The 25,589-nt window shown below is 38.9% G+C and overlaps 1 long non-coding RNA gene and 1 pseudogene across 2 annotated transcripts in view; both read right to left on the minus strand.

Moving 5' to 3' along the window:
- Positions 1 to 25,589, minus strand: part of LOC122236981 — a 47,202-nt gene that overhangs the window by 2,000 nt on the left and 19,613 nt on the right. Inside the window, exon 4 of one of the 2 annotated variants that reach the window (XR_006215174.1) lies at positions 17,351 to 17,431. The exons of the other annotated variant lie outside the window; for it this stretch is intronic. This is a non-coding gene — a long non-coding RNA (uncharacterized LOC122236981). Of the gene's footprint in view, positions 1 to 17,350; positions 17,432 to 25,589 lie in introns of those variants that run through there. 2 annotated transcript variants of the gene reach the window in all.
- LOC102972787 lies at positions 15,733 to 17,216 on the minus strand (annotated as a pseudogene).

The following is a 25,589-nucleotide window of genomic DNA, read 5'->3' on the forward strand; positions in this document are numbered from 1 at the left end:
TGTCCTGTCTTCAGAGGACTTAATCTCATGAGGGGTTTTTTTACTTGAAAAGGTTCTTTGCAAATGAAAAAAATTAAGGTACTAAATTGTAAACTCTTTTGGTCCAAAAAGAATATTATGCTCTTTCCAAAGCATAAGAGACTGTTAAAAACTGAGAACAAACTGAGGGTTGATGGGGGGTGGGAGGGAGGGCAGGGTGGGAGGGAGGGCAGGGTGGGTGATGGGTATTGAGGAGGGCACCTTTTGGGATGAGCACTGGGTGTTGTATGGAAACCAATTTGACAGTAAATTTCATATATTAAAAAATAAAAAAAATAAAAAAAAATATTATGCTCTTTCAGGAATAAAATTTAAAAAAATATATAAATAAAAATGTATAAAGACCCTGCAAAATCACAGAGTTCTTAAACATTATTTAAATAGTGTTCTTGTATTCTAATATAAATACTTCCAATAAATAATGATTTGGGGTGAAAAAAGAGAAAATCTAATGTTAGTTTAATGATCTGAGTGTTCCTACTCGGTATAATATCAAGAACAAAAGATATGCAAATTGACTTTAGGTTAATAATGAGTGACCATAAAAAGACATTATGAAAAATTCTGTGAAGTTTTTCACATTACTTGGTTGAGAGAGAGATTTTTACAGTTCTCTGTTCTCACTAGTTCTCCCAAACAAGGGAAACATTTTTATTTTTGCTTTTGAAGTTTGGGTTAAATAATTCTGGGTTAAATATACTGTTTCTGAATTTGCCTCAGGAAATAAAAACACAAACATTAAATTGTTTTTTAATCCAAGGCTTTTAGTTTATTTATTATTTTATAAAATAGTTAAATACCTAAATTCCTTATTCTTTGTAGCTCAGTTTTTATTAATTATAATAATATTTAAGGAGATGAACTGTAAACCTAGGTCTTCAATTAAATAATTGATACTTAAACATAGAACATTTATGCTGTGTTCCTTGTAAATTTCAGATATGTTTCATTTATGTGGAGTGACAGTTTCACCACTTATGTCTTTGTTTCTCTGTCAAGTTGTTACTATAAACTATGACTTCATTGTCCTTTCAAGTGAACTTACATATATTTCCTGAACGACATCATTGAACTAGGATCTTTAGAACAATTTAACATTATGGCCAATAGAATAGAAATCTTTGTTCATCTTGATAACTCTAAAAAATGAAACTTTAGAGGGACAGAAAATGAAGTCTATAGTTACCACATAGTTTTAATTTTTAAACCTTATGTATTCCTATTGATATAAATTATTTTTTTCTTCTACCTGCCTAAGTTAAGTTGTTCTGCCATTCCAAGTATTATACATATTGTATTAAAATATGCTTGATAAGCTATTTTGTTTTCAGGGTGCCTGGGTGGCTCAGTAGCTTAAGTGTCCGACTTCAGCTCAGGTCATGATCTGGTGGTTCATGAGTTTGAGCCCCACATCCGGCTCTGAGCCATCAGCCTGCTCGGAGCCTGGAGCCAGTTCAGATTCTGTGTCTCCCTCTCACTCTGCCCCTCCCTCACTCACGCTGTGTCTCTCTTTCTCAAAAATAAATAAACACTAGGGGCGCCTGTGTGGCTCAGTCGGTTAAGCATCTGACTTCAGCTCAGGTCATGACCTTGCCGTTCCTGAGTTCGAGCCCCGTGTCGGGCTCTGTACTGACAGCTCAGAGCCTGGAGCCTGTTTTGGATTCTGTGTCTCCCTCTTTCTCTGCCCCTCACTTGCTCACGCTCTGTCCCTGTCTCTCAAAAATAAGTAAACTTAAAACAAATTTTAAAAATAAATAAATAAATTTTAAAAAGATATTTTATGTTTTCAACATTAAAGCTTACATTGCCATTTAATCATTGTTTACTTAAACACATACTGTTTATATACCCATAAGTACGTATCAAGATATATTGAAACTAGTGCACAAAGAAATTGGAGTTAAGTAGAGGAGAAAGACTGGTAGATCAGAGATAAGAAAGTTGCACTCAAAGTAGGTAGTCTGTTCTCAAAATGAATTAGCCAATATTTTTGGTTTTCTATGCATTTCGTACAGGCAGGCGGCAGACCTTTCTCCCTTCATCAAATATGTTTTCGCATATCCCAAAAGAGCGCTGACTCTCATTATGCATTTAGGGTATTTTATGACTTCGATAACTGTAAAAATAAGGGTCCCCTAGCTTCTGGAGTAGCTAAAATTTCTAATGATCCTTGTTTTAACATCTACAGTGGTCATTACGAACTATCGTGGCTCGAGTTATTCACACAGGCAGGTCTTTTCCTGATCTCACGCAGCTATGATTTGCTTTTTCTTTCCTTTTCAAATTACAGGTTTATCTTGAGGGCTCTTGGATTCCTTGGCTATCCCCTTGGTTGTAGCACCACCTGGTACTCAGAAGACCCTCCCAGTTCAAAAAGCAACTTGCTACACGGCACACGCCCTTCCATGCACCTATGCTTCTATGTTCAACTGACCAACTTCCTATGATGCTGCTCAAGATATTGCCCTTGTCCAAAACTGGGACTCAAATTTAGACCTTCAGAGACTGATGGGCATTTTTTATATGCAGACCAGCTTTGGTGTTCATAGGTAACGGCTTATTTGCACCAAAAATGTACTCTTTCACCTTGCTTATGTAGTCTATGGCCTGATGCACACAGAGAAAGGACATTTTAGCTCTAGCTAGGCTTGATTAGTATGTTCTATTTAGAGTCTTTCCAAATTGCTTAACGGTATTATAAAAGTGGTTTTACGTTTACGGGGTTCAGGCAAAGAAAATAGTTCATATCTACATTTGAAGGCTTTCTGTAAATATTTAAAGAGATTTTCAAACACATGAAGAGTGGTGCAGATAATTTTTTTTTTTTTAAACTGGACCAAATCTCTTTATTAGAACAGTTCTCTCTCTCTCTCTCTCTCTCTCTCTCTCTCTCTCTCTCTCTTCCCCCCCTCTCTCTGGTATAATTGACATATAACGTTGCTTTGGTATGGCAGCTTCTTCAAGTAGAGGGCAAGTCCAGAGAGGCTCAGCTGTGGGCTGTCAGCAGCCAGCTCTCCTGGCAACTAGGGGAGTAAAGTCCCGATGGCGATTCTAGCTGGGGCACCACAGTGAGAGATATTCTATAGTTGGAGGCCTTTCTGGACACCTCTGGATGTTGACCAGGTATAAGTCTAATGGACACTCTGAAAAAACTGTGGGTAGTCAGGACCTCTGCTGTCCTGGGACACCTGGGAGGCTCAGTCTGTTAGCACCCAAATTCAGCCTAAGTCACGATCTCGCTGTATGAGTTTGAGCTCTGCACTGGGCTTTCTGCTGTCAGTGGGGAGCACACTTGGGATCCTCTGTTCCCCTCTCTCTGTGTCCCCCCTCAAAAATCATAAACTTAAAAAAAAAAAGACCTATGCTGTCCAAGAACTGGAAGGAGCCTAAGAGCAGAAATTGATTCTCAAAGATTAGACTCTATTTTCTTTTCAAATGCATGCAATGATTTATTAAATAATAGTTTGTTGGCTGGACCAAGGAAGTATCAGTCTTGCAGATGAAAGGTGGCTGGCTTTGAAGTCCCAGTTTATAAATCCTTAACTAAAATGGGTGACTTGGAAGGAGGATGCAGGCTTGACATTAACTGATCTCTTGTAAAAATTCATATATAAAAGTGACGTTATCATCTGATTAAGGGACAATTAAGAAGTTTCAGAAAGGTTTGAGTGAATAAAAGGGAAAGTTAAGGAGAAAGAAGTGTGAAGGGGCCCTGAGGGAGGAGGTCTGGTAGAAGAAAAGTATATATATATAGAAGGTTTCTGGGGCGTCTGGGTGGCTCAGTTGGTTAAGTGTCTGACTTCAACTCAGGTCATGATCTCACGGTTTGTGGGTTCGAGCCCCGCGTGGGGCTCTGTGCTGACAGCTTTGAGCCTGGAACCTGCTTCAGATTCTGTGTCTCCCTCTCTCTCTGTCCCTCACCCTCTCACATTCTGTCTCTCTCTGTCTCTCAAAAATAAATAAGCATTTTTTTTTAAAAAGAAGGTTTCTGAGTATTTGGATATGAAAAAAAAGGAATTAAAAAAATCCTTCAGCTTGTGTTTTCTTGACTTTAAAATGTACATATAAGGGCCCCTGGCTGTCTCAGTCCATTGAGCACATGACTCTTGATCTAAGGGTTGTGAATTCAAGCCCCACATTGGGCAAAGAGCCTATTAAAATAATTAAGTTTAATTTAAACATTTTTTTAAGTACAGTATAATAATGGTGCGGGAAGAAACCATTTATATTTAGCAGTGATAATTATGGAATGTTGCACAATTTGCAGCCCTAACTCACACACAGGAAATGTTCTCACGTGGACAATATTAAAGGGTGGTGCATTCCAGAGGTGCCTGGCTAGCTCAGTCAGGACAGCATGCGACTCTTGATCTTAGGGTTGTGAGTTCCAGCCCCATGTTTGGGGTAGAATTTACTAGGAAGAAACAAACAAACAAACAAACAAACAAAGACAAGAGAAAAGAAAAAAGAAAAAAAAGGGGTAGTGCATTCTAGAAAAAGATCTCCTGGAAAAAGGGGCTAAGGCATCTTCTGAAACCTCAAATCTGAAGTGTCACTTAATGGCAATAAAGAGGAGAATTTTATGTGTAAAACATTACATGCTCCATATCTTATTTGTTAAAAACTCGCTTCGTCTGTCTGGAAGTTTTGAACTGGCTTCTCCTTCCCCCTCTTATTACTCATTGAGATTCCAGCACCTGTCCTCAAACTCTAACTCCTACTCACTGTTGGTGAAATAAATTTCAACAAGATAAGAAGAAAATGTTCCCTCCTCCCATGCAGTCTGCTAGGGAAGGAGACAAGATCCAATTTGATAAAACCATTCTGATGAAGATTAATGCTAACAAAGCAGTTTTGTAAACCACCCAGGCTTTATCGTTATGCCCTAAGAAATTAGCTGTAACTTCCGTGAGGTCTGTGATTCCAATTGGTGGTCCTATTTATTATATTTGTCATATTTTATCTTCCCTTACAGATAAAACGCCCCAGGGGATCACTGGATCTTCCAACTCCTCTCATGAGATAAAACAAATGAGGAAAACAACCCCCCAGGTTTCTCATCTAAACCCCAAACTGGCTATGTTTAAATTAATAGTGGCTGTTAAGAAAATATCGATTCAACAATATCATTTGATAAATATCTCTTCTACTGGCTTCCATGCCACCCAGTGTCTGTAAAGAAAATGGACTTTGTTGGGGCGCCTGGGTGGCTCAGTCAGTTAAGCGTCCGGCTTCGGCTCAGGTCATGATCTCACGGTCCGTGAGTTCGAGCCCCGCGTCGGGCTCTGGGCTGCCAGCTCAGAGCCTGGAGCCTGTTTCGGATTCTGTGTCTCCCTCTCTCTCTGACCCTCCCCCATTCATGCTCTGTCTCTCTCTGTCTCAAAAATAAATAAACGTTAAAAAAAAAAATTAAAAAAAAAAAGGAAAATGGACTTTGTTTAAGACTTCAGATAATTCTTCGTTCTCCTCCCGGTTCTCAGCCGCTGATGTCCTTGGGAAAGTTAACAACCGGGTTTGAACTTCCATTTCCTTATCTCTATCTGTAACTATTGCACCAATTGTTGTTTAGAACAGAGCCTGACACAAACTAGTTGCTTGATAAATACTGATTGACCTCAGTTTCCTCTTTCCCTTGTTTCCTTTGTTCCCTCTGTTTTTATTCCCACCTCTCCGCCTTCTTCGTGCCCATGGGAGCCAAGAGGACACGGATAGTTAATTATTTTAAAGTTTCCTTTTCTTAAAAAAACAAATCCAATGTGTCTCGCACACAAGGGCCAGTGGTTGGAATTTGCCCGTTTGTCTTACTAGGAGGGAAGGCCCACTTTTGTTACGGGTGCTGGCCAGTATCCACTAACTCACTCTGTCTAGCCGGGACATGTGTTAAATGTTGTCAGTCCGCTAGGTCAACTTCAGGCAAGTTCGGTCCCTGTCTACATGGCTGACTAAAAACTACCCTGCTTTGGCTAACATTGTCAGAGCTCAGCCCTGCCGCAAAAACAATTTTCCATCCTTCATGAACTAGCCACCCACTTCTGGAACCCTGCAGCCACGGAGCTTCGTATCCTGATCTCTGGTCCACAGAACTCAGATAATGGAGGACTCTCAGGGGTGCTGTGGTCCTGGCCTTGTTTTAGGAGACCGATCTTACATGAGGATAGCCAACAACTGTAGCCTGGCATGAAAAAAACAAAACCCAGCCAAGTAAATCTGAGGATCTAATTGGTTTTATTAAGCAATTTATGACATCCCATCTAGCAAATAGAAGGGAGCTCTGAGGAGTTGTACAAAACAGAAGGTTTTTATAGGAAAGAGTGTAGGGCAAGGAAGTTATTAGCAAAAAAAAGAGAGGACTGTTGTAGGCTATATCCCTTTTTGTGGGGAGTGGGGGAGAACAAGGGGTTTTATCATGCAGATAAAACTTTGAATGGGGTAGGGGTGGCGGGTTAGGGATGGAGAGGGCCCTGTGACAGATGACCTCATTGGTGCTGACAAAAAAAATTCCAGACTGACTAGTTAAGACTGCATTTCTGGGGGAGGCTGAAACTGCCATTAGGTTAGGTGTTGAGCCCTGGTTTGGTGACGTGGCTTAGCAGAAGAGATTCCATTTTGGGGCCTGTGGTTTTCTCTTTAACACTGGTTTCAGGCATCTTGGTGAATTTGCCCCCATGTTCATTTCTTGTCAGTATCTCTTTCCGGCCCTTTTCTGCCAAGGTAGATTTAAGAGACTGGGGCTGCAGTGCTCGAATGGTAGGAGGCTCAGGCAGGGGTCTTAAGTCCAGGCTGGCACTGATACGTGGGCCACTTATTATGCTGTTACCTGTTGTCTCAGCTCCAAATCCAACCGACCGTGGCCCTTTTTGTAACGCTCAGGCCAGCGCCCTGCACAACGCAGTCTTTCTTTGCAGTCGCTTCGTTAGGCTCTGCCAATAGGGGGTGCTAGAGGGACACTGCGAGGCTCGGGGAGGAAAGCGCCCACATCCTGTTTGCTTCCTAAGGGTTTCCCGTCCTCTCCACCAGCACTGCCCAGCCTTGCTCTTTCTTCACTCTGGCATCGGCAGTGCATTTCCTTAGCCGTAGCTGGGTCCAATCTGCAATATTCGAGTATTTACAGAGCCAGCTTCATTGTGCCTCACGGAGAAAGCAGCTCTAGCTGAGCAGAGCTCTTTGCTCAGAAGTCTGGGTTTCAGCTCGATGGGCCCCTTCCTCCAAGTTCCTAAGTTTTAATACTTTCCATCTCTTTTCTTGTTGCCCCAGCCATAGTGGCTGATTCCCGAAGTTCCTATCTCTGTGATAGCTTTGTGTCCTAATTTTTCAGTTCTTAAATGCCTCGTTCGTGATTCTTTATATTAAAGTTAATATTAAATTAGTTAATATTAACAGTCATGGTATGTTTCAGTATTAAATTCCTTCCGTAAAAACAAGTGATAGGGCTCTGACTGATACAAGACTGATACACCATGCACTTAGATGAAGGGCTAGGGTAAAGAGACTGAGTCCAAGTTGGGGAGAGACAGGGATCTCTGAGGGACTGCACTGGACATGGACAGATGGATTGGGGTGAACAGTGGGGGAGATATTGGGAAGATGGTTCAGGACTACTCTTAGGTGGAGAGTTGTAGTAGGGAAGTTAATGATTTGGATGGTCTGGATAGAGGATGAAATTTAAGGCCAGATGAACCTACGTGTGGGAATTAGGCAGGGTAATGGGCTATGTTGGGGCTATTGGTGGTACAGTTAGGTTGTGGTTAGCTTAAGGCTAAATCTGAGTAGACCCAGGGTAGAGTGGGGTTGGAAGTTGGATTTAGGATTGAGTCTGACCTTTGGCTTAGTCTGAGTGATGGTGTGAGTGATCAGAACCGAGGATTCGTTTGCACTTGGGTTGAACCTGGGTCTTGATTGGCCTTATCCTAAGTGGATCCATGTAACTGGGGTGAATCTGGGTCTACTGGAATGGAATTCAGTTACCTCCTCAGAATGAAAAGTGTCTAGTGGCTTTTCCCCATAATTTCCTAAATTACTTGGGTGGGAACTTCACAGGCACTGACTGGTTCAAGCATAAGAATTTGGAGGTTGGGTAGAAGAAGAAACAGGGCTGGTAGGTTCAGAGGAGGCGCCTCTTGAAGCATTTCCAGAAGAGCACCTTGGGGGAAGTTTCTCACAGCCTTCCACTATTCAGAGTCAACATAACCATTCTCCCACCCTCTCCTTTCCTTTCTCTTCTTTCCTAGCCCCTCCTCAACTCTCTGCTTATTGGAAATGGCCATTGCTCAATGGTTATTTTTGAATGGCCACCATTACTATCATACTAACATAATGGCAGTTTCAGCCTGCCACAGAAATGTAGTCTTAACTAGTCAGTCAGGAATTTTTTTGTCAGCACCAGTGAGGTCATCTGTCACAAGGCCCTCTCCATCCCTAAACCACCCCCACCCCTCCACGTAAACACACACACACCACCAACACAAAGGAAGATGAGGTAATCTGCATGATAAGACCCCTAGTTCTCCCCCACTCCCCACAGAAAGGGATAGCCTACAACAATCCTTTCTTTTCTTTTGCTAATAACTTCCTTGCCCTACATTCTTTCCTATAAAAGCCTTCCATTTTGTACAACTCCTCAGAGCTCCCTTCTGTTTGCTAGATGGGATTGCTTGATTCATGAATTGCTTAATAAGACCAATTAGATCCTCAGATTTACTTGGTTGGATTTTTTTTTTTCATGCCAGGCTTCAGTATGACAGTAATGACCAACATTACTGTCATCTTCTTGTGAAGAAGATGAAACACAGTCAAACTGGGCCCCAGAGAGGAAAGTGACCTTCTGAAGGGCATTTAGTAGGTCACAGGCAATGTTGAAACTACAATAGCCATCACACAGATATCTGTATGTAGTGAAGTTGGTATTTAAGAATGAAGATGTACTGTAGACATTTTTAGACAAGCAAAAATGGGAAGAATTTGCTGTAATAAGGTCTCATGAAAGGGCATTCTAAAGGACATGCTTCAGGCAGAAGGTCTGAGATTCCGGAAGGACAAAAAGTATGATATTTATAAAATACGTGGCAAATACAAGCAATCATTCACTTATAAAACACAACAATACTCTTTGGGGGAACCGAAAGCAAACAAGATAGAATTAAATTTGTGTATAAATTAGGAGATGCGTATTTGATATGAAAAGGTAAAGAAAGATTGAAAGGAAAAGAAGACACAAAGATTTCCAAGTGAATACTAAGCCGAAGAAAGCTTTTTTAGCTCAATTAGTGTTAGAAAAAATAGATCTCGAGGGAAAAAGCATTGCTGAGGTACAAAGGATCACTGCATAGCAAAATATGTTTTCGAACATATTCTTGTATCTAATAATACACCATAGGGATATATGTGTATAAAAATAATCAGAAATATGGAAATTGATGAATCTACAATTAAAGTGAGAGATTTAAAAACCCCCTTTCTCAGTAATTGATATTATAAACAATCAAGTTAATAAGTACTACTTAATAAGATAGAGCTAATATACACATGTAGAACACCACATCCTAACAATATTATTTTCAAGTATAGACAGAACATTTATAAAATATCATGACATACTGGGAAAATCTCAACACATTTCAATGGATTAATAACATCTGAGTCTCTCTTCTGATTATGTTGTAGGCATGAATTAGGGGCTACTTTTATTTGCTTTTCTTATTGAATGATATGGCTTTTTGGAGGGCTCTAGAGATCCAAATTTAAGTGGCTACAAAAGAATATCCAAAAACCCCATAGGCATTTAAAATATAACTCTTTTAGGGGTACCTGGCTGGCTTAGTTGGTAGAGCATGTGACTCTTGATCTTGGGATCATGGGACAGGTGAGTTAGACCCCCACTTTGGGGGTAGAGTTTACTTCAAAAAAAATCTTTTCCTTAAAAAAAAAAATCTAACTCTTTTAGTTTTATCAACTGAAATTTCTAGAAACAATAGCATCCTATTGGCAGTGAGCCTAATGCCCAGATGTTGGCCTCGAAGTCAGCTCTTTACTAATATATATATATATATAAAGTATATATATTAGTATAATATATAATATTACATAAATAATAAATATAAATAAATAAATAAATATAAATATATTTATAAATATAAATATATAAATATAAATATATATAATATATATAAATAAATATATATAAAGTATATATATTAGTATAATATATAATAATAATAATGTTATACATATATATAATATTATGTTATACTACATATAATCTTATACATATATATATGTATACGTATATACATATATATAATATTATGTTATACATATATATAATATTATGTTATATTACATATAATAATATTCCAATATATATTTGGAATATTATTCTGCCATAAAAAGGAGGAAGTCCTGCCATTTGCAACAACATGGATAGATCTTGAAGGCATCATGCTAAGTGAACTAAGTCAGACAAAGATAAGTACTGTATGATCTCATTCATATGTAGAATCTAAACTGGACTTACAGAAACAGGGAACAGATTGGTGGTTGCCCGGAGTGGAGGGTGCAGGTGGGGAAAATGGGTAAAGGTGGTCAAAAGGTTCAAACTTCCAGTTATAAGATGAATAAGTTCTGGGGACCTAACGTAGAGCAGAGTGACTAGTTAACAACAGAGTATTGTACACTTGAAAGTTGCTAAGAGAGTGAATCTTAAAAGTTCTCATCACAAGAAAAAACATTGTGTCTGTGAGTTGATGGATGTTAACTAAACTTATTGTGGTAATTATTTTGCAATATATACATATATCAAATCATTACGTTTTACTCCTTAAATGAATACAATGCTGTATGTCCGTTATATCTCAATGAAGCTGGGATAGAGACTGAGGCAGCCCTAGATTGCCAAACCATTTGTTTTCACTGCAAGGCCAAAGCTTTTCCCACTAGTACATGTTCATAAGTTGAGGGCTATATATACGTGAATGGAGAAATAATGTCTTTATTGTCAAAAAAGCTCTAATTGAAATTTAAGCATTTCCTTGATTTATGAATGTGGACAATAAATTCACTAGTATTAGTTATTCCTCTGACTTTACCACCAAAAGAAAGAAAAATAATCATATATTAAAGATGTTGTATATATGCTGAGATATCATTTATGCTCATCACTATTTTGAAATTGCACTAGTTATCATACCTGTTATTTGAACTTATTTAAGACACTAATAAATATTTATAGTTTTATTTCAATATTTTAAAAAGTATGAGGCATGCAAAAGGACACAGGATCCTGCTGGAAGAAATGTCTGCTTCCTAAAGTGATGATAATCTGGGCGTCAAACGTCATGCCAAATATAATGGATTGAAATACACTGAATCAATGAAAAGACATAATTGCCTAATGATACTCAGAGGATGGATAACCAGAAAGACTCATATGTCACCCTTTAGGGCAGCCACAAAGCAAACTTCTTACTTTGAACACCAGTAACTAATTTGAATGCATTACGTAGTCATCCTGCCTCTCCAGTAGGAGCTGTATTTCTAGTAATCAAATAGCTCTAGTTGATGAGGGAAAGTCCTATTTTACTGAGTTGTATCCTGAAAATCCTAAGGAATTTATTGACTCAGGCAAGGACTACAATTTGTGTTAAATCCATTAGGTGTATGATTGACATGGGATGACACATTTGTATAGGAAAAGTAGCACATATGGATTAATTGCAATATAAAAGGGGGAAACCAGCACTGTCCGATAAAAAGATCAGACACTCATCACTTTAATCCAGTTGTGAATCTGAATAGTGAGTGACAGGCAGATATTAAGTGATCCCTGATGTGTTGCAATATCAAGAACATAGCTTCACCTCTGAGGCATTTTTGCAAAAAAATATTACTTTGATTCAATAAAACCATTAGAACCAACCTCATATTGATGTGATACATTGGTGAACAGGCTGAAGAATACCAGACAAAACAGAGGAGGGGTCACCGTAAGAACAATGGGCCCAGTGCCTTCAACAAGTCAGTGTGCGACAAAATGGGGACCGTGCTAGATTGAAAGAGGTTGAAGGGATATAAAAATCACATACGATGGTTTGGGCAGGCCAGCTTTCCAGAACACTTTGCTCTAGGATGAACAAAAATGCATAATAAATTTTAAAAATACTTCAAAGAAAAGCAATCTATCAAGAGTAGTAATGGAAGAAATATAAACCTGAAAAATCAACCAAGCATGAAGACATTGGCATGGTGCTCAGAAGGCTCTCCTCCCACTAAGTCTCATGCTCATAAAGTATTAACACTGAGTTCTAGTTTGTTTTGCTTAAAACCATCCTTGTTCACACTCTTTCGCCCTAGCGTAATTATTAATAATGCTTTCCTTTATTCTCAAATGTGTTCTTTTTACATTCATTAATTATGGTTGAGTTAGATGGTCATCTCAGATCTTGCAAACTTTAAGGGAGCAATTAATTCCTGTCTTACACAAGATGTTCTGGAAAATAGAGGAAATGTAAGAGCTGCCCAGATGATTTTAGGAGGTATTATCTTGATTTCAAACACAGACAATGATAAAGAACAGAAAAACAATAGGCCATATTTCCTTTGTATGTATGTGCTTGAATTCCAAATGAAATTTGTAGATAATCAAACTTAAGAATATGTTAAAAATATACTATGATTAATTAGGGTAGATCTAAAATTGTAAGGATGATATAATATCAGAAAACCTAACCATGTAATTCTGTTAATAAACAGAAAAGGATTATAGGATTACCTTAAATGATCCAGAGAAAGTATTTTATAAATTAAAAAAACTAGAAGAAAAGAACTCACTAAACGTGCTAAAGACTAAAGGTCAAACTCTTGGGGTGAATGTTATATTTAAACAAGGAATTTTGGATACATTCCATTTAGAACTGGAAGGAAATAGTGCAAATGTTTACTGTAACAAGGGAGAACATGGCCCATGCTATTAGGAAAAATAAGAAATAGGTGCAAGGACGGAAAAGGTGGAGATATAATCGTCATTATTTGCAGATGAGACAACCCCTTACCCAGAGAAACCAACAGAATCAATCAAAGAACAAACTAAGAGAATTCAGAAGAGAGTTCAACAGGTTTGCTGGATATAAGGTCAGCTCATGAAAATCAAAAGCATTTTTCCATGTTACCAACGATCACGTGGAAGCACAGTCTTCCCACTTAACCATTCTAGTAATATCCAAACCATTTGTCAATTTTTATAAATTGTTGATGCAGTCTTCTATTTTGCTTGGCTGTTACTGTATAAATGTTGCTTTGGTTTGAGTTGGTTAAGAATAAGAAAATACATCCAACTGCTCTCAAAGGGCCCTTTGTTTTATGGCCCTTGTTAAACAGCAGGACCAAGGCTCACATTCCACACTCTATATGGCTCCAAAGCCCATGCTCTTTCCACTGGACTACATTTTCCCCTTGATGTTGGGACTTTGAAGGCTATGCCTAAAATCCAAATTCATTAATCTGGTGTTCAAAGTCCCCCACAATCCAACCTTCTCACTACTTACTAATTTGTATTTGCTAGCCCTTGGGCTAGATCTGGCCTTGCATCTGCTGCTAGGGACACAGAGATACTCAGTGCCCAAACTAATAAATTGGGTAAATGCAAAGTGAATAGGCAACATCACCTCTTTATCGTAGTTTCTGCGATTCTCTTTTAATGGGGAAAGTGAGCTTGCTTAAGCAAAAGTGAAGTACAGGAAAGGGAAGGAATAATGTTTCTCTTTGGCTTTACCCAAGGATGGATTATGAATACCTCAGTGCTAGGGGTTCTGTGCTTCTAAGTTCTGATAGATCTCCAAATAACCCTGAACTGCAGCTTGCTCAGCAGCTGGCCTGCTGGTCAACCCCGGGAAGGACTCAGGAAAGTTGACCGTGCTTCCCTGCTTTGGTGTCACAATCTCACTGCATTCTCTACCCAGCCTCAACAAGACAGAGGTCTGCCCTCTGCTTCCAGGACCCTCCTCCTTCAGCTCCACTCTGCTAGCAGGGAAAAAAGATGGAGATGTTTGGTGGCTTCCATAGAGCAAAGCTTACATCTGTTCTGTCTTTTTTTAATGACAATTTTTAGAAATTGTTTTTATTTTTAAGATTAAGCATACTTGCTAACAATCTAGACACAGTTCTTGCTGATTCTTTGCATATACATACATAAAATGGTTAAAAAATGATTCCCCAATTTTCAGGGATGGGATAGGAAAAAAGAACATGTTCATGGATGTAGCTGAATTCTTCTCGTTCTCAAAAAAATCTTTATTTTGCTACCAAGGTGCTCATCAAACCATAAGGAAAGGCAACTTTTCAAAAAGCAAACAAAACCCTCAATAGAGATCTAAGTACTGGGCCCAAATTACACCCCCCCCAAAAAAAGACACTGCTATTGTAAAAAAAAGTAGGAAGCCAAATCCCTATAGTTCATTAAAAAGCAACTTTAAAAAGAATTCAGAAAGTTAAGATTGGAACTACAGTGATGCAGACAGGATAAAAAAGCAGATAAAAAAAAGTTTAGCTCGAGAATATAATAGGTTTTGTCCTATTCTAGCAGAGGTAATGGAACTCTATGCTGCTGGAAATAATATTAAAATTGTCCTTACCAACAGAAGGTAGGGTGAGGTTAAAGGGAGAGAATATAGAACAAAAGACAGCAAAGGGACAAATTGTTCTGAATCTAGGCTTTACTTCCCAGGAAAGATGAATGGGGTTGAACTTCTTCTGAGCCACTCTCATTAAATTCTAGACTTGACTCAAAACCAGGGACCATGCACCACTAAGAAATAAAGAAGTGACTCACAGTCTTTATGGATATTAAAATATTTTTTTAAATTATCTATAAATTTCTATTCTGAAAAGCAGTAGATCAAAATGAAGCTAGGCCATCCAGTCAGTTATAGAATAAAGGGCTCCCTCCAAAGAGAACTAATTTAGCAGAAATCTAGGTTGGAAGGGACGTAACATGGAATAAATGAGATGAGGTTCTCAGCACAATTTGAATAAGGCTTCTTCCCCACCTCCATTTTAAGTAGTACCAAAGGGGCTCACATAAAATATATTAGAGGGATGCTTCTCAGAGGCAAGCAGGTCTATATGTCTAACTCATGACCCCATCTCATTACCTAACGCTTGGGGAAGAAAACAAATATTTAATTTTTATTTATTCATTTTTATTTTAATGTAGTTGACACACAGTGTTACGTTAGTTTCAGGTGCACAACATAGCGATTTGACAAGTTTAGACGTTATGCCGTGCTCAGCACAAGTGCGTCTGTCCCCATACAACACTATTACATTGACTGTATTCTTTATGCTGTACCTTTTATTGCCGTGACTTATTAATTCACTGGAAGCCTGTATCTCCCACTCCCCTTCACCCAATAAAAATTTAATTTTTAACTATTCAAAGTTTGGGACACATTGTACTATTTATGTTTGATATCCAGTTTTCATTTGCTGAGACTTACGGCTTATAATTTTCCCAATTATGCTCATTGAAAAATGTATGAACGTGCCTAAGTAATACCATATGAAAATATAAACCTTGTTCTTCCATATCTTTTACATAGGAAGAGTGAATGAATGGCCCCCTAAAACTTCTATGAAGTTACTTTGCGTATTTAATAAAACTAAGCTAAACTATTCCACTTTCCCATCTTGTGCAGTAGGAGGTAACTAGTCTTCAATCTCATCTGCCCAAATATCTCCATTAACATCCACGGCCTGTGTTAACTGTTACAACCAGTTAAGACATGGGGAATCAGGATCAGTGAAGTGTTCATAAGGGCCTGCTCTAGAGAAAGAACTCAATCCAACAGAAATATTGCATCCACACCATCTTGTTATATCCATCTAATTTCTCCACGGGAGTCTCACAACACGGGCAGGTTTTTAAATTCTTTTCTCGTCACTTCTTACTTTCCATCTCTCCCAGTGCCTTCTTACCACACCTCTGTTCCAAAAGTCTTTTATTGGCCTCACCTGCTTGCAAGTACTCATTTCATAAAACTTAATTTTTCTGCAGTCACCTTATGTTGAGAGATCCCATATGGAAGCGTCAGCCTGAACAAGGTACAGAAAGCAAAGTTGCAGCCAGGGAAGATGTCCATTGTGCAGCCAGGCTCCCACATTTCAGGTAGCTGGCAACATGACATCACATCTGCCATCGAGTCCGCGGTGGCTGGAGGGGAGGGCGATCATAACGGGAAAATAACTCTGCTTCCACTAGTTCTTTGACCTGACCCAGAGTGGCCACCAAAGGGCACCTGGGTCCTGGGCAGTTGAGGCATTGAACTTGGCCATCTCTGATCTGGATTTCAAAGTAGTCCTTCGGACAGCCTTTGAAGTACACATGCCTGCACTTCCAAAAGTACATGCATTCACTCATTCACCACCCACCTTCTCACACAAACAGATATTGCACAGGAACAAGCATTTTATCTGCTGAGCTTGATCCAAGTCCAAGATTTCCTGGCTCAGACTCAACCGTGATTCCACATCCTGTGTGGGGCTCTCACCCACAACTTCCTCTTGTTTATATCAGGTCTGGCAGGTCCTCCAAAGAGGCTTGAGCCATCCTCTGCACTTTTTTCTGAGAACCCATCTTGAGGTCAAAAGGAGAGACAATATTCAGCTAGGGTCTCTTCCTTAAGAAATTGCATCTAGGCAGGGTGCCTGGGGGGCTCAGTGGGTGAAGGCTCGGATTTCCGCTCGGGTCATGATCTCATGATTTGTGAGTTTGAGTCCCGCGTCCTCTGTGTGGACAGTTTGGAGCCTGGAGCCTGCCTCGGATTCTGTGTCTCCCTCTCTCTGCCCTCCCCCCGCTCGCCCTCTGTCTCTGTCTCTGTCTCTCTCTCAAAAATAAACAAACATTAAAAAAGAAAGAAAAGAAGAAAGAAAGAAATTCCGTCCAGGCAAACAGGACCACGCTGTCATGGTGTTCTTACAGCAGGTTGTCTAAGTGTTTGCAGAAGCAAATAGCACTCAAAAATGCCTTCAGATTTTGTGAAAAGTCTAAATAGATCCTGGTGTCTCCACCTTGGAAGGATTCTTGGGGTTTTTTTTGTTTTTTTGTTTTTTTTTGCAAATTCATCTCCGTCATAAATACTCACCAGGGCCAGCAATTCATCCTCCTGAGCTTCTAGGTTTTCTGACTACATTTACATCCGAGAAGCCGAGGACAATATGACACTACAGCCCGTGTTTCATTCCACTTTTGAAAGTGGTTCTTTTGGAAGGAGGAGAACTCTTGAAAAACAGTAGGTGTTCATTTATTGTTAGCAATCGTCATCATTATCCTTATTATCCTCACAACAGTCCTGGGAGGTAGGCGCCCATTCTTATCTCCATGCCTTTGCAGAAAATGAAGAAGTATCTACAAGTAAATTAGTAGAATTAACAGGAAAGCTTAATAACTTTTCTTGCTACAAGATCAACCACAATTGACAAGTGAAGGAAGAGTATACAGTAGAAACCAAGGGTACAATGGTAGTTACCAGGGTTCTGAGGGCAGGTGAGGGGAAATGGAGAGACGGTGGTCCAAAGGTATAAACTCCCAGTCATGAGATGAATAAGTTCCGGACATCTAATGTACAACATGGTGACTAAAGTTAACGATACAGTATCGTATACGTGAGGTGAAAGTTACTAGGGGAGTAGATCTTAAATGTCACCCCACAGAAAAAGGGTAACTATGTGACAGGATGGAGGCATTAGCTAATGCTACAGTGGTAACCATTCTGCAATATATAAGAGTATCAAATCATCGTCTTATACACCTCAGACTTACACAATGTTGTACATCAATTGTATCTCAATAAAGCTGGGGAAAAAGTCATTAGGACTACTCAAGGTATTTTCTCCCTTTCTGAGAAAAGTTATTTAAATCAATGCGCCCGCACATAAAATTCTGCCAAAAAAAGAGGATAAAGGTAAAAGAAAAGACACATTTACAATGGAATAAAAAAAACATCAAGTAACCAGGAACAAATCCAAAGAAAGTCAAGATTTCTATGTGGGAAACAAATAAATTGAGATCAATTCAAGAAGAGTAAAACAGATGGAGTACCTCACCTCCTATATGATGTCAATATTCTCCAAATTGATCTGTAGATTCAGTGTGATCACAATCAAAATCCCATGTGTTTTCTCTTTATGTGCATTGACAAGCTGATTCAAAGATTTGCAGACACAAATGGGCAAAGAATAATCAAGATAATCTTGAAGAACAACGTCGTAGGATTTAAATTCTGATATTTTAAGATTTATCATAAAGCTATAGTGATTAGGAAAGTGTGACATTGAGGCAAAGATAAATGAACTAAGTAAACAAAATAGAGTCCAGAAATAGACCTAGTCATCCATGACTAGTGGAGTTCTGAGAAAAATGTCACAAGTAAGGGAGAAAGGATAATGTTTTCAATAAATGGCACGTTATCAATTGGATATAAATATTGAAAAAAATCTCACACCATCCACCTAAATCAATTCCATATGGATTATAGATCTCAATAAGAATGTAAAACCTTCTTACTAACTTTCTAGAAGGAACATAAGAGAATATGTTTATGATCTTAGCATAAGTAAAGATTTTTTTTTAAGCATAAGTAAAGATTTTTAAACAGGACATAGAATATACTAACCATAAAGGAAAAGAGACAGATTTGACCTCATTAAAATTAGGAACACTTGTTGAACAAAAAGATGTCAATAAGATAGAGAAAAGAAAAGTCATGGAAGCTATTTTTAAAACATATAACCAACAAAGATATTGTATCCAAGCTCCATAAAAATTTCTTACAAATCATTAAGAAAAATTCAGACCATACTGCAAGAGAAAAGAAGGTCAAAGTCTTGAATAGACATTTCACAAAGTAGAACACCCAAATGACCAATGATCATAAGAAAAGGCTCTCAATCATACTGGTTATTGAAAAAGTGCAAATTAAAACCACAATGAGCTACCATTACACATGAACACCAGAATGGCTAAAATTAATAAAGACTGACAATATCAAATATTGTTGGGATGTTTTAAAATGGTACAACCACTTTGGGAACTATTTGACTGTAGGTAGAAAAGGTCATCACATGTTTATCTATGACCTATCAGTTTCTCCAACAGAAATGCCTATATATGTGCATAAAAAGATGTGAGCAAGAACAGTAGTATTCAGGGGCGCCTGGGCGGCTCAGTCGGTTCGGCGTCCGACTTCAGCTCGGGTCACGATCTTGCCATCCGTGAGTTCGAGGCCCGGGTCGGGCTCTGTGCTGACAGCTCGGAGCCTGGAGCCTGTTTCAGATTCTGTGTCTCCCTCTCTCTCTGACCCTCCCCCCGCTCATGCTCTGTCTCAGAAATAAATAAACATTAAAAAAAATTTTTTTAAATCATAGTATTCATAGTAGTATTATTCATAAATGACTCCAAACTGGAAAATATCCAAGGCCTATCACCATGTGACTCTCACAAACATAATGATGAACCAGACACAAAAGCCTAGTTATGTAGGATTCCATTTATATAAAGTTCAAAAGCAGGCAAATCCAATTAGTGAATCTATGACAGAATTAAATTCAGGAGTGTGATTAACTTTGGTGAGAGCTGTGTGGACAGTGACAGGGTAGGAACAAAATCAGGGCTTCTGAGTTGGAAATAATATCATATTTCTTGCCCTAAGTGGGGTTTACACAGTGTATTCACCTTGGGGTAATTCCTGTGTTGTACATTTTTTATTTGTGTATTTCACTGAATGTAGTATACACACTTTGGTAAGATAGTTCATTGAAAAAGTTGTGAGCAAATCTGAATGAACGGTAGGTATATAAAACAGTAATATTAAAACCACGTTTTAAAAAAAAACCATTTTTTCAATGTTTGTTTTTCAGAGAGACAGAGACACAGAGTGTGAGCAGGAGAGGGGCAGAGAGGGAGGGAGACACAGAATCCGAAGCAGGCTCCAGGCTCTAAGCTGTCAGCACAGAGCCCAACGCGGGGCTCAAACCCATGAACTGTGAGATCATGACCTGAGCCGAAGTCAGACACTTAGCCAACTGAGCCCCCAGGCCCCACTTATACCACATGGTTTTAAACCGTAAAAACATGACCAAAACAAGATATAATTTGGGAAGGGATATATGGGTTAAATTGTTGTAAAGCTCTTACATTCTCTAAGAAATGGTAAACTTCCTAATTTATACTATATTTTGATAACTCAAGCATGTATATTTTATTTTTTTTATTTTTATTTTTTATTTTTTATTTTTTAATATATGAAATTTACTGTCAAATTGGTTTCCATACAACACCCAGTGCTCATCCCAAAAGGTGCCCTCCTCAATACCCATCACCCACCCTGCCCTCCCTCCCACCCCCCATCAACCCTCAGTTTGTTCTCAGTCAAGCATGTATATTTTAAATTTTAGTGGCACAGCTAAGAAAATAATGGTTTCTTGTGGACAAGCTAATAGAAGGGTAAATAGAATAATAAAAATACCTAAGCTAAACCATGGTTTACTTTTAGTAAACAGCAGATATCCAATTTGCATTGGTATTTACACTGAGTTTACCATCACATCCTGTTTTTTATAATTCCTTACCAGTCTTGCTTTGATGTTCTATTCTTTATAATTCTTTATATTACCTCTTGGGTTTGCTCCTGACAGTGTATGTAGCACATAAGATTAGTCCCATGTTTCAACATACCCCAGTAAGGGTCTATTAAACTCAGTTTCCCTACAATCATTTCTTCTTTTTTTTTTTTTTAATTTTTTTTAAACGTTTATTTATTTTTGAGACAGAGAGAGACAGAGCACGAACGGGGCAGGGGCAGAGAGAGAGGGAGACACAGAATCGGAAGCAGGCTCCAGGCTCTGAGCCATCAGCCCAGAGCCCGACGCGGGGCTCGAACTCACGGACCGCGAGATCGCGACCTGAGCTGAAGTCGGACACTCAACCGACTGAGCCACCCAGGTGCCCCTCTTTTCTCCTTTTGATACTGTTTTGTAGTAGCAGATTCTCCATACAATTTGCACTGTAGTGTTGATTTCTCTTTAAACTGTTAATTAATATTCTATACATCCAACAAGCCCAAAGAAGTATACATACTAAAGCCATAATTAATATTATGATAGGATGACTTTTAAAAATTAAAAGAATACTGGTTTTAGGTAAATAGCCTTTGAAATTATCATTTTAACAATGTACACTTAAGGTAGATTCTTTTTTTAATTAAAAAAAATTTTTTAAATATCTATTTATTTTGGGGGGGGAGGGGCAGAGAGAGAGAGAGACAGAGGATCCGAGGCAGACTCTGCTGACAGCAGTGAGCCCCATGTGGGGCTTCAAGTCATGAACCGTGAGATCATGCCCTGAGCTGAAGTCAGCTGCTTAACCGACTGAGCCACCGAGGCGCCCTGTCTTTTTAAAATTTTTTAAAAAATAATTTTTATTTTTATTTATTTTTTAGCATTTATTTATTTTTGAGAAAGAGAATGAGAGCAAGCAGGGGAGGGGCAGAGTGAGGGAGACAGGATCTGAAGCAGGCTCTGCGCCGTGAGCACAGTGCCCGATGCAGGGTTCAAACTCACGAACTCTGAGATCATGACCTGAGATGAAATCAAGAGTGGGCCGCTCAACCGACTGAGCCGCCCAGGCGCCCCCTTAAAGCAGATTCTTGATTATCTATGCATAAGAATTCTCCTTTATCGGGGATGCCTGACAGCTCAGAGCCTGGAGTCTGCTTTGGATTCTGTGTCTCCCTGTCTCAATTCCCCTCCCCTGCTCTCTCTCGCAAAAATAAATAAACATTAAAAATTAAAAAAACAAAGAATTCTGCTTTATCAAACTGTTGATTAGTTTTAGTAGCTTGGTTTTCTAAATGCTCTACAGTGTGAGAGTTATTCTTCAGCTCTCCTTTTAGCTTAACCCAACTGATACCTAATGTACCATCAACATGTGGGGCTCAGTTGTCTAAAGCTTTCTGTAGACATTTTTCTTGCATGGGCCAATATATTTCCGGTCAATATCCATCAATTATTCTTACAAGTTAAATCACTGCCCACAGAAATAGTCTCATCTTCCCAAGTGATCCTTCCAAAATGACACAATATTTTATATTACTGATCATTAAAATTTGATTATGAGGTGCTCATGGGAGGGTACCTATAAAAATATTAGTGTAAGAAAATGGGCTGTTTGTTCTAAATCCTGGGGACAAATATGTCCAATCTGCCATTTCTAACATTTTCAGTATCAACAGTAACATTTGGATTATGGCGCCTGTCTTCTGTGTCCCCACGTCCTTGAACGACAGGCATCCATCGAACACACTTCTTCCACATCAGTGTAGGAGAAAACTTCCCTCCTTTAGTCTAATTAGTTACATTGGTTCAGCTTTCAGTAGTTTCGGTCTGCAAATCCCAACTTTCCGCTCTCGTATCTATGGTATGACCAACCTTTTTACATTATCCTGTAATCTTTCCATAGAAGGCTCCATGCCCAATACCAGTTGTTTCCATAAGCAGGTACAATCCCGTAGTTCAGCACCAACAAGTGTATCCTGTGATTGTTGAACAGCTAGTTGTTTGGGTTTACAGCTGAGGGCTTGGGGCGGTTCTTTAGCCATATTTTGTGGCCACAGAACTTCATTTCAAGCTGTCCAATTCCAAATTCTGCCTCAATTTCATTCTAGTTTTGTTCCTACTGCTACTCCTGTGGTCGACTATGATTCCATCCTGTTTACCTTTGAATGATATGTTTCCACAATTGCCCCAACGTATTAAGTTGTTGATGAGTATTTCTATAGGATAAGAGTTTGTAATTCCAGTCCTGGTTCTGATTCTTTCTAAACTAGTACTTCATGGCTCTTTGAGTTCGATCCTGGTCCTTTTGGCCCCTCTGTAAATATTTTCCAGAATGGTAAAGGCCACTATGTTCAAGTAAAGTTGATTCATATTAGCAGCAGTAATACTAAGAAATACAGTTCATTTGGTTCTCCTAGAGGCCTTAAATATGGAGACTAAAGATTGCTAGGTTATAAACAGGATAAACTCATTTTTAAGGGACTGTGTATACATCTGGCCACACGATGGCGGAATGAGCCTAGGGAAACAAGCAAATCCTTTCTATCTGAAGTGTTTTCTTTCCATTTTATCAGGTGAGGGGTTATCCTTCACCTCTAAATTCATCGAACTTCCAAACCTTAACTCAAAGGGAGAAATACCATACTTGCAAATGGGAGTTGGCCTTAATTTTCACAGAAACAGGTAAGGCTGTTGATCACCATAAACTAGCGGTTTGATATAATTTTGCCAAAGAATTCTTTAGGGTAAGGTTCATGTATTCTACTTCTCTGGAAAACTGGGGCTGAGAAGGAGCGTGATAAGTTATTGGTGTTTGTAAGTTCTTACAGATCCTCTGATTTACCATAGAAGTAGAGTGACTTCCTCTTCTGGATTCTAGATGTTTAGGAATTCCAAAGATTGGGATGATAAATTCAGTAAGGTTTTGCTCATTATTTGAGCATCTGCTTTAACCAATGGCAACACTCCTGGCGTTCTAGAAACCATATATACCATTACTGAACAGTATTTATTACCTTCTGATGGCAGAACTTCTACAATATTCAGCTATCACCAGGTCCTAGGTAATGTGGGCCTCAGTGGGCTTCCTTGATGTAACTTAGCTGTTGCATGTAACGTTCTGACAAACGGCACATGTTTGTATTACTTACTGATTTGGTCCTTATACAGGGGTGGTATAATTCCAAGGCTTTCAGTGTATTCATTTTGTTTGAATGATATTGCTGGTTAGAAGGCATGAAAAGCTATGTATGCGTAGAATTGGGGTATGGGAATAATCTCATGGGGTAATCCCCATATTCCTATGGTGCTTTTCTTAGCTCTCCTTGATTTCCAGTTTTCCAATCTGGGGGAGTTGCACATGTCTGAAACTGTGAATAGGAGTCCCTGGACAGAAGTAACAAAACTTCAATTTCCCCAGTCCAAACCTTAGTAGACACTTTTGTGCAAATTCATGTCCTTCAGAGAGCTCGTCTCGTCTGGTGTAAGTTCTACAAGGAATTCCATAAATTGCTGGGGCAACTGCAATGACTCTAATAAACTAGCAATCCGTTTCCATGTGATATTTTAGTTCCCGCCGATATTAGAAAGACTTTCTTCATCCAAACAGTATGCAGGCCTCACACACATATTTACTGTCAGTAGAGGTATTCACTTTAAGACCGGTGGCTAATGTAGAGCTCGCATTTACAGCTATGAGTGCGGCTGGTTGGCTGATTTTATGTTTGTGACAACATAGCCTCTAAAATCTCGTGAGGAGTGACTATTGCATAATACGCTTTTATATTTCCCCATGTGTCTCTCATACGGGTTTATTAGTGAACTGTATTAAGTCAGCACTGGGAATAGAAATATTAGCTATGGCAGCCGGAGGATGAGTATCTTCTACTAACGGCAAGGCAGTCACGTTCACTTCTCATTTTGGATCTGGCCACTGAACAGCTAGGTCAAAAAGTTACACCTGACTCGAATAGCATTAGCAGTAGACAAACTCTGTACCCATTAAACACGAACTCCCCTCCCCACTCTCCCCTTCTCCCCACCCCCCCCCCACCCCCTGAAAGTAAAAGTAATCACTTCACTTTTTGTCTCTATGAGTTTGACTACTCTAGTATGTAAGTGGGAGCATACAATATTTGTCCTCTTGGGACTGGCTTAATTCACTTACCATAATATCTTCAAGATTCATTCATGTTGTAGCATGTGTCAGAATTTCTATCCTTCTTTAAGACTGAATAATATGCCATTGTATGTATACATAACATTTTGTTTATCCCACCTTTTGGCTGTTGTGAATAATACTGCTACGAACATGAGTGTACAAACATCTGTTTGGATCCATGCTTGCTTTTTTTTTTTTTTTTAAGTATATTGGAATTGCTGGATCATATGGTAATGCTATGCTTAACTTTCTGAGGAGTCACCATATTGTTTTCCATAGGACTGCACCATTTTACATTCCCGTCAGCAGTGTATAAAGTTCCAATCTTATCGTTGCCAATATTTGTTATTTTCATTTTTTAAAAATGAAATCCTGAGGGGGTGCGGGAGAGGGGAAAATGGGTGATGGGCATTGAGGAGGGCACTTGTTGCGATGAGCACTGGGTGTTGTATATAAGCAATGAATCACGGAATCTACCCCCAAAACCAAGAGCACACTGTATACGCTGTATGTTAGCCAACGTGACGATAAATTACGTTTAAAAAAATAGACATGGTTGTATGTTTTCCCCTAGGAATACCTAGTGGTGGCAAGTAAGGGCTGCAAGATACAATAGGATGTAGTCCATTTTTCTAAATGGAGAGGGAAAAAAAAATCAAGGCAGCTAGCTTGGTAGAACAACCAAAAATAGAAATTGAGGAATGAAACAAAACTAGAAAACATATTTCTAACTCTGTATGGCCAGTTGAAGAGAGGAAATCTTAAACGATGAGAAAAAATTGTTTGAGGGAGA

Source organism: Panthera tigris, chromosome A3 (assembly GCF_018350195.1).
Source record: "Panthera tigris isolate Pti1 chromosome A3, P.tigris_Pti1_mat1.1, whole genome shotgun sequence".
NCBI lineage: Eukaryota > Metazoa > Chordata > Mammalia > Carnivora > Felidae > Panthera > Panthera tigris.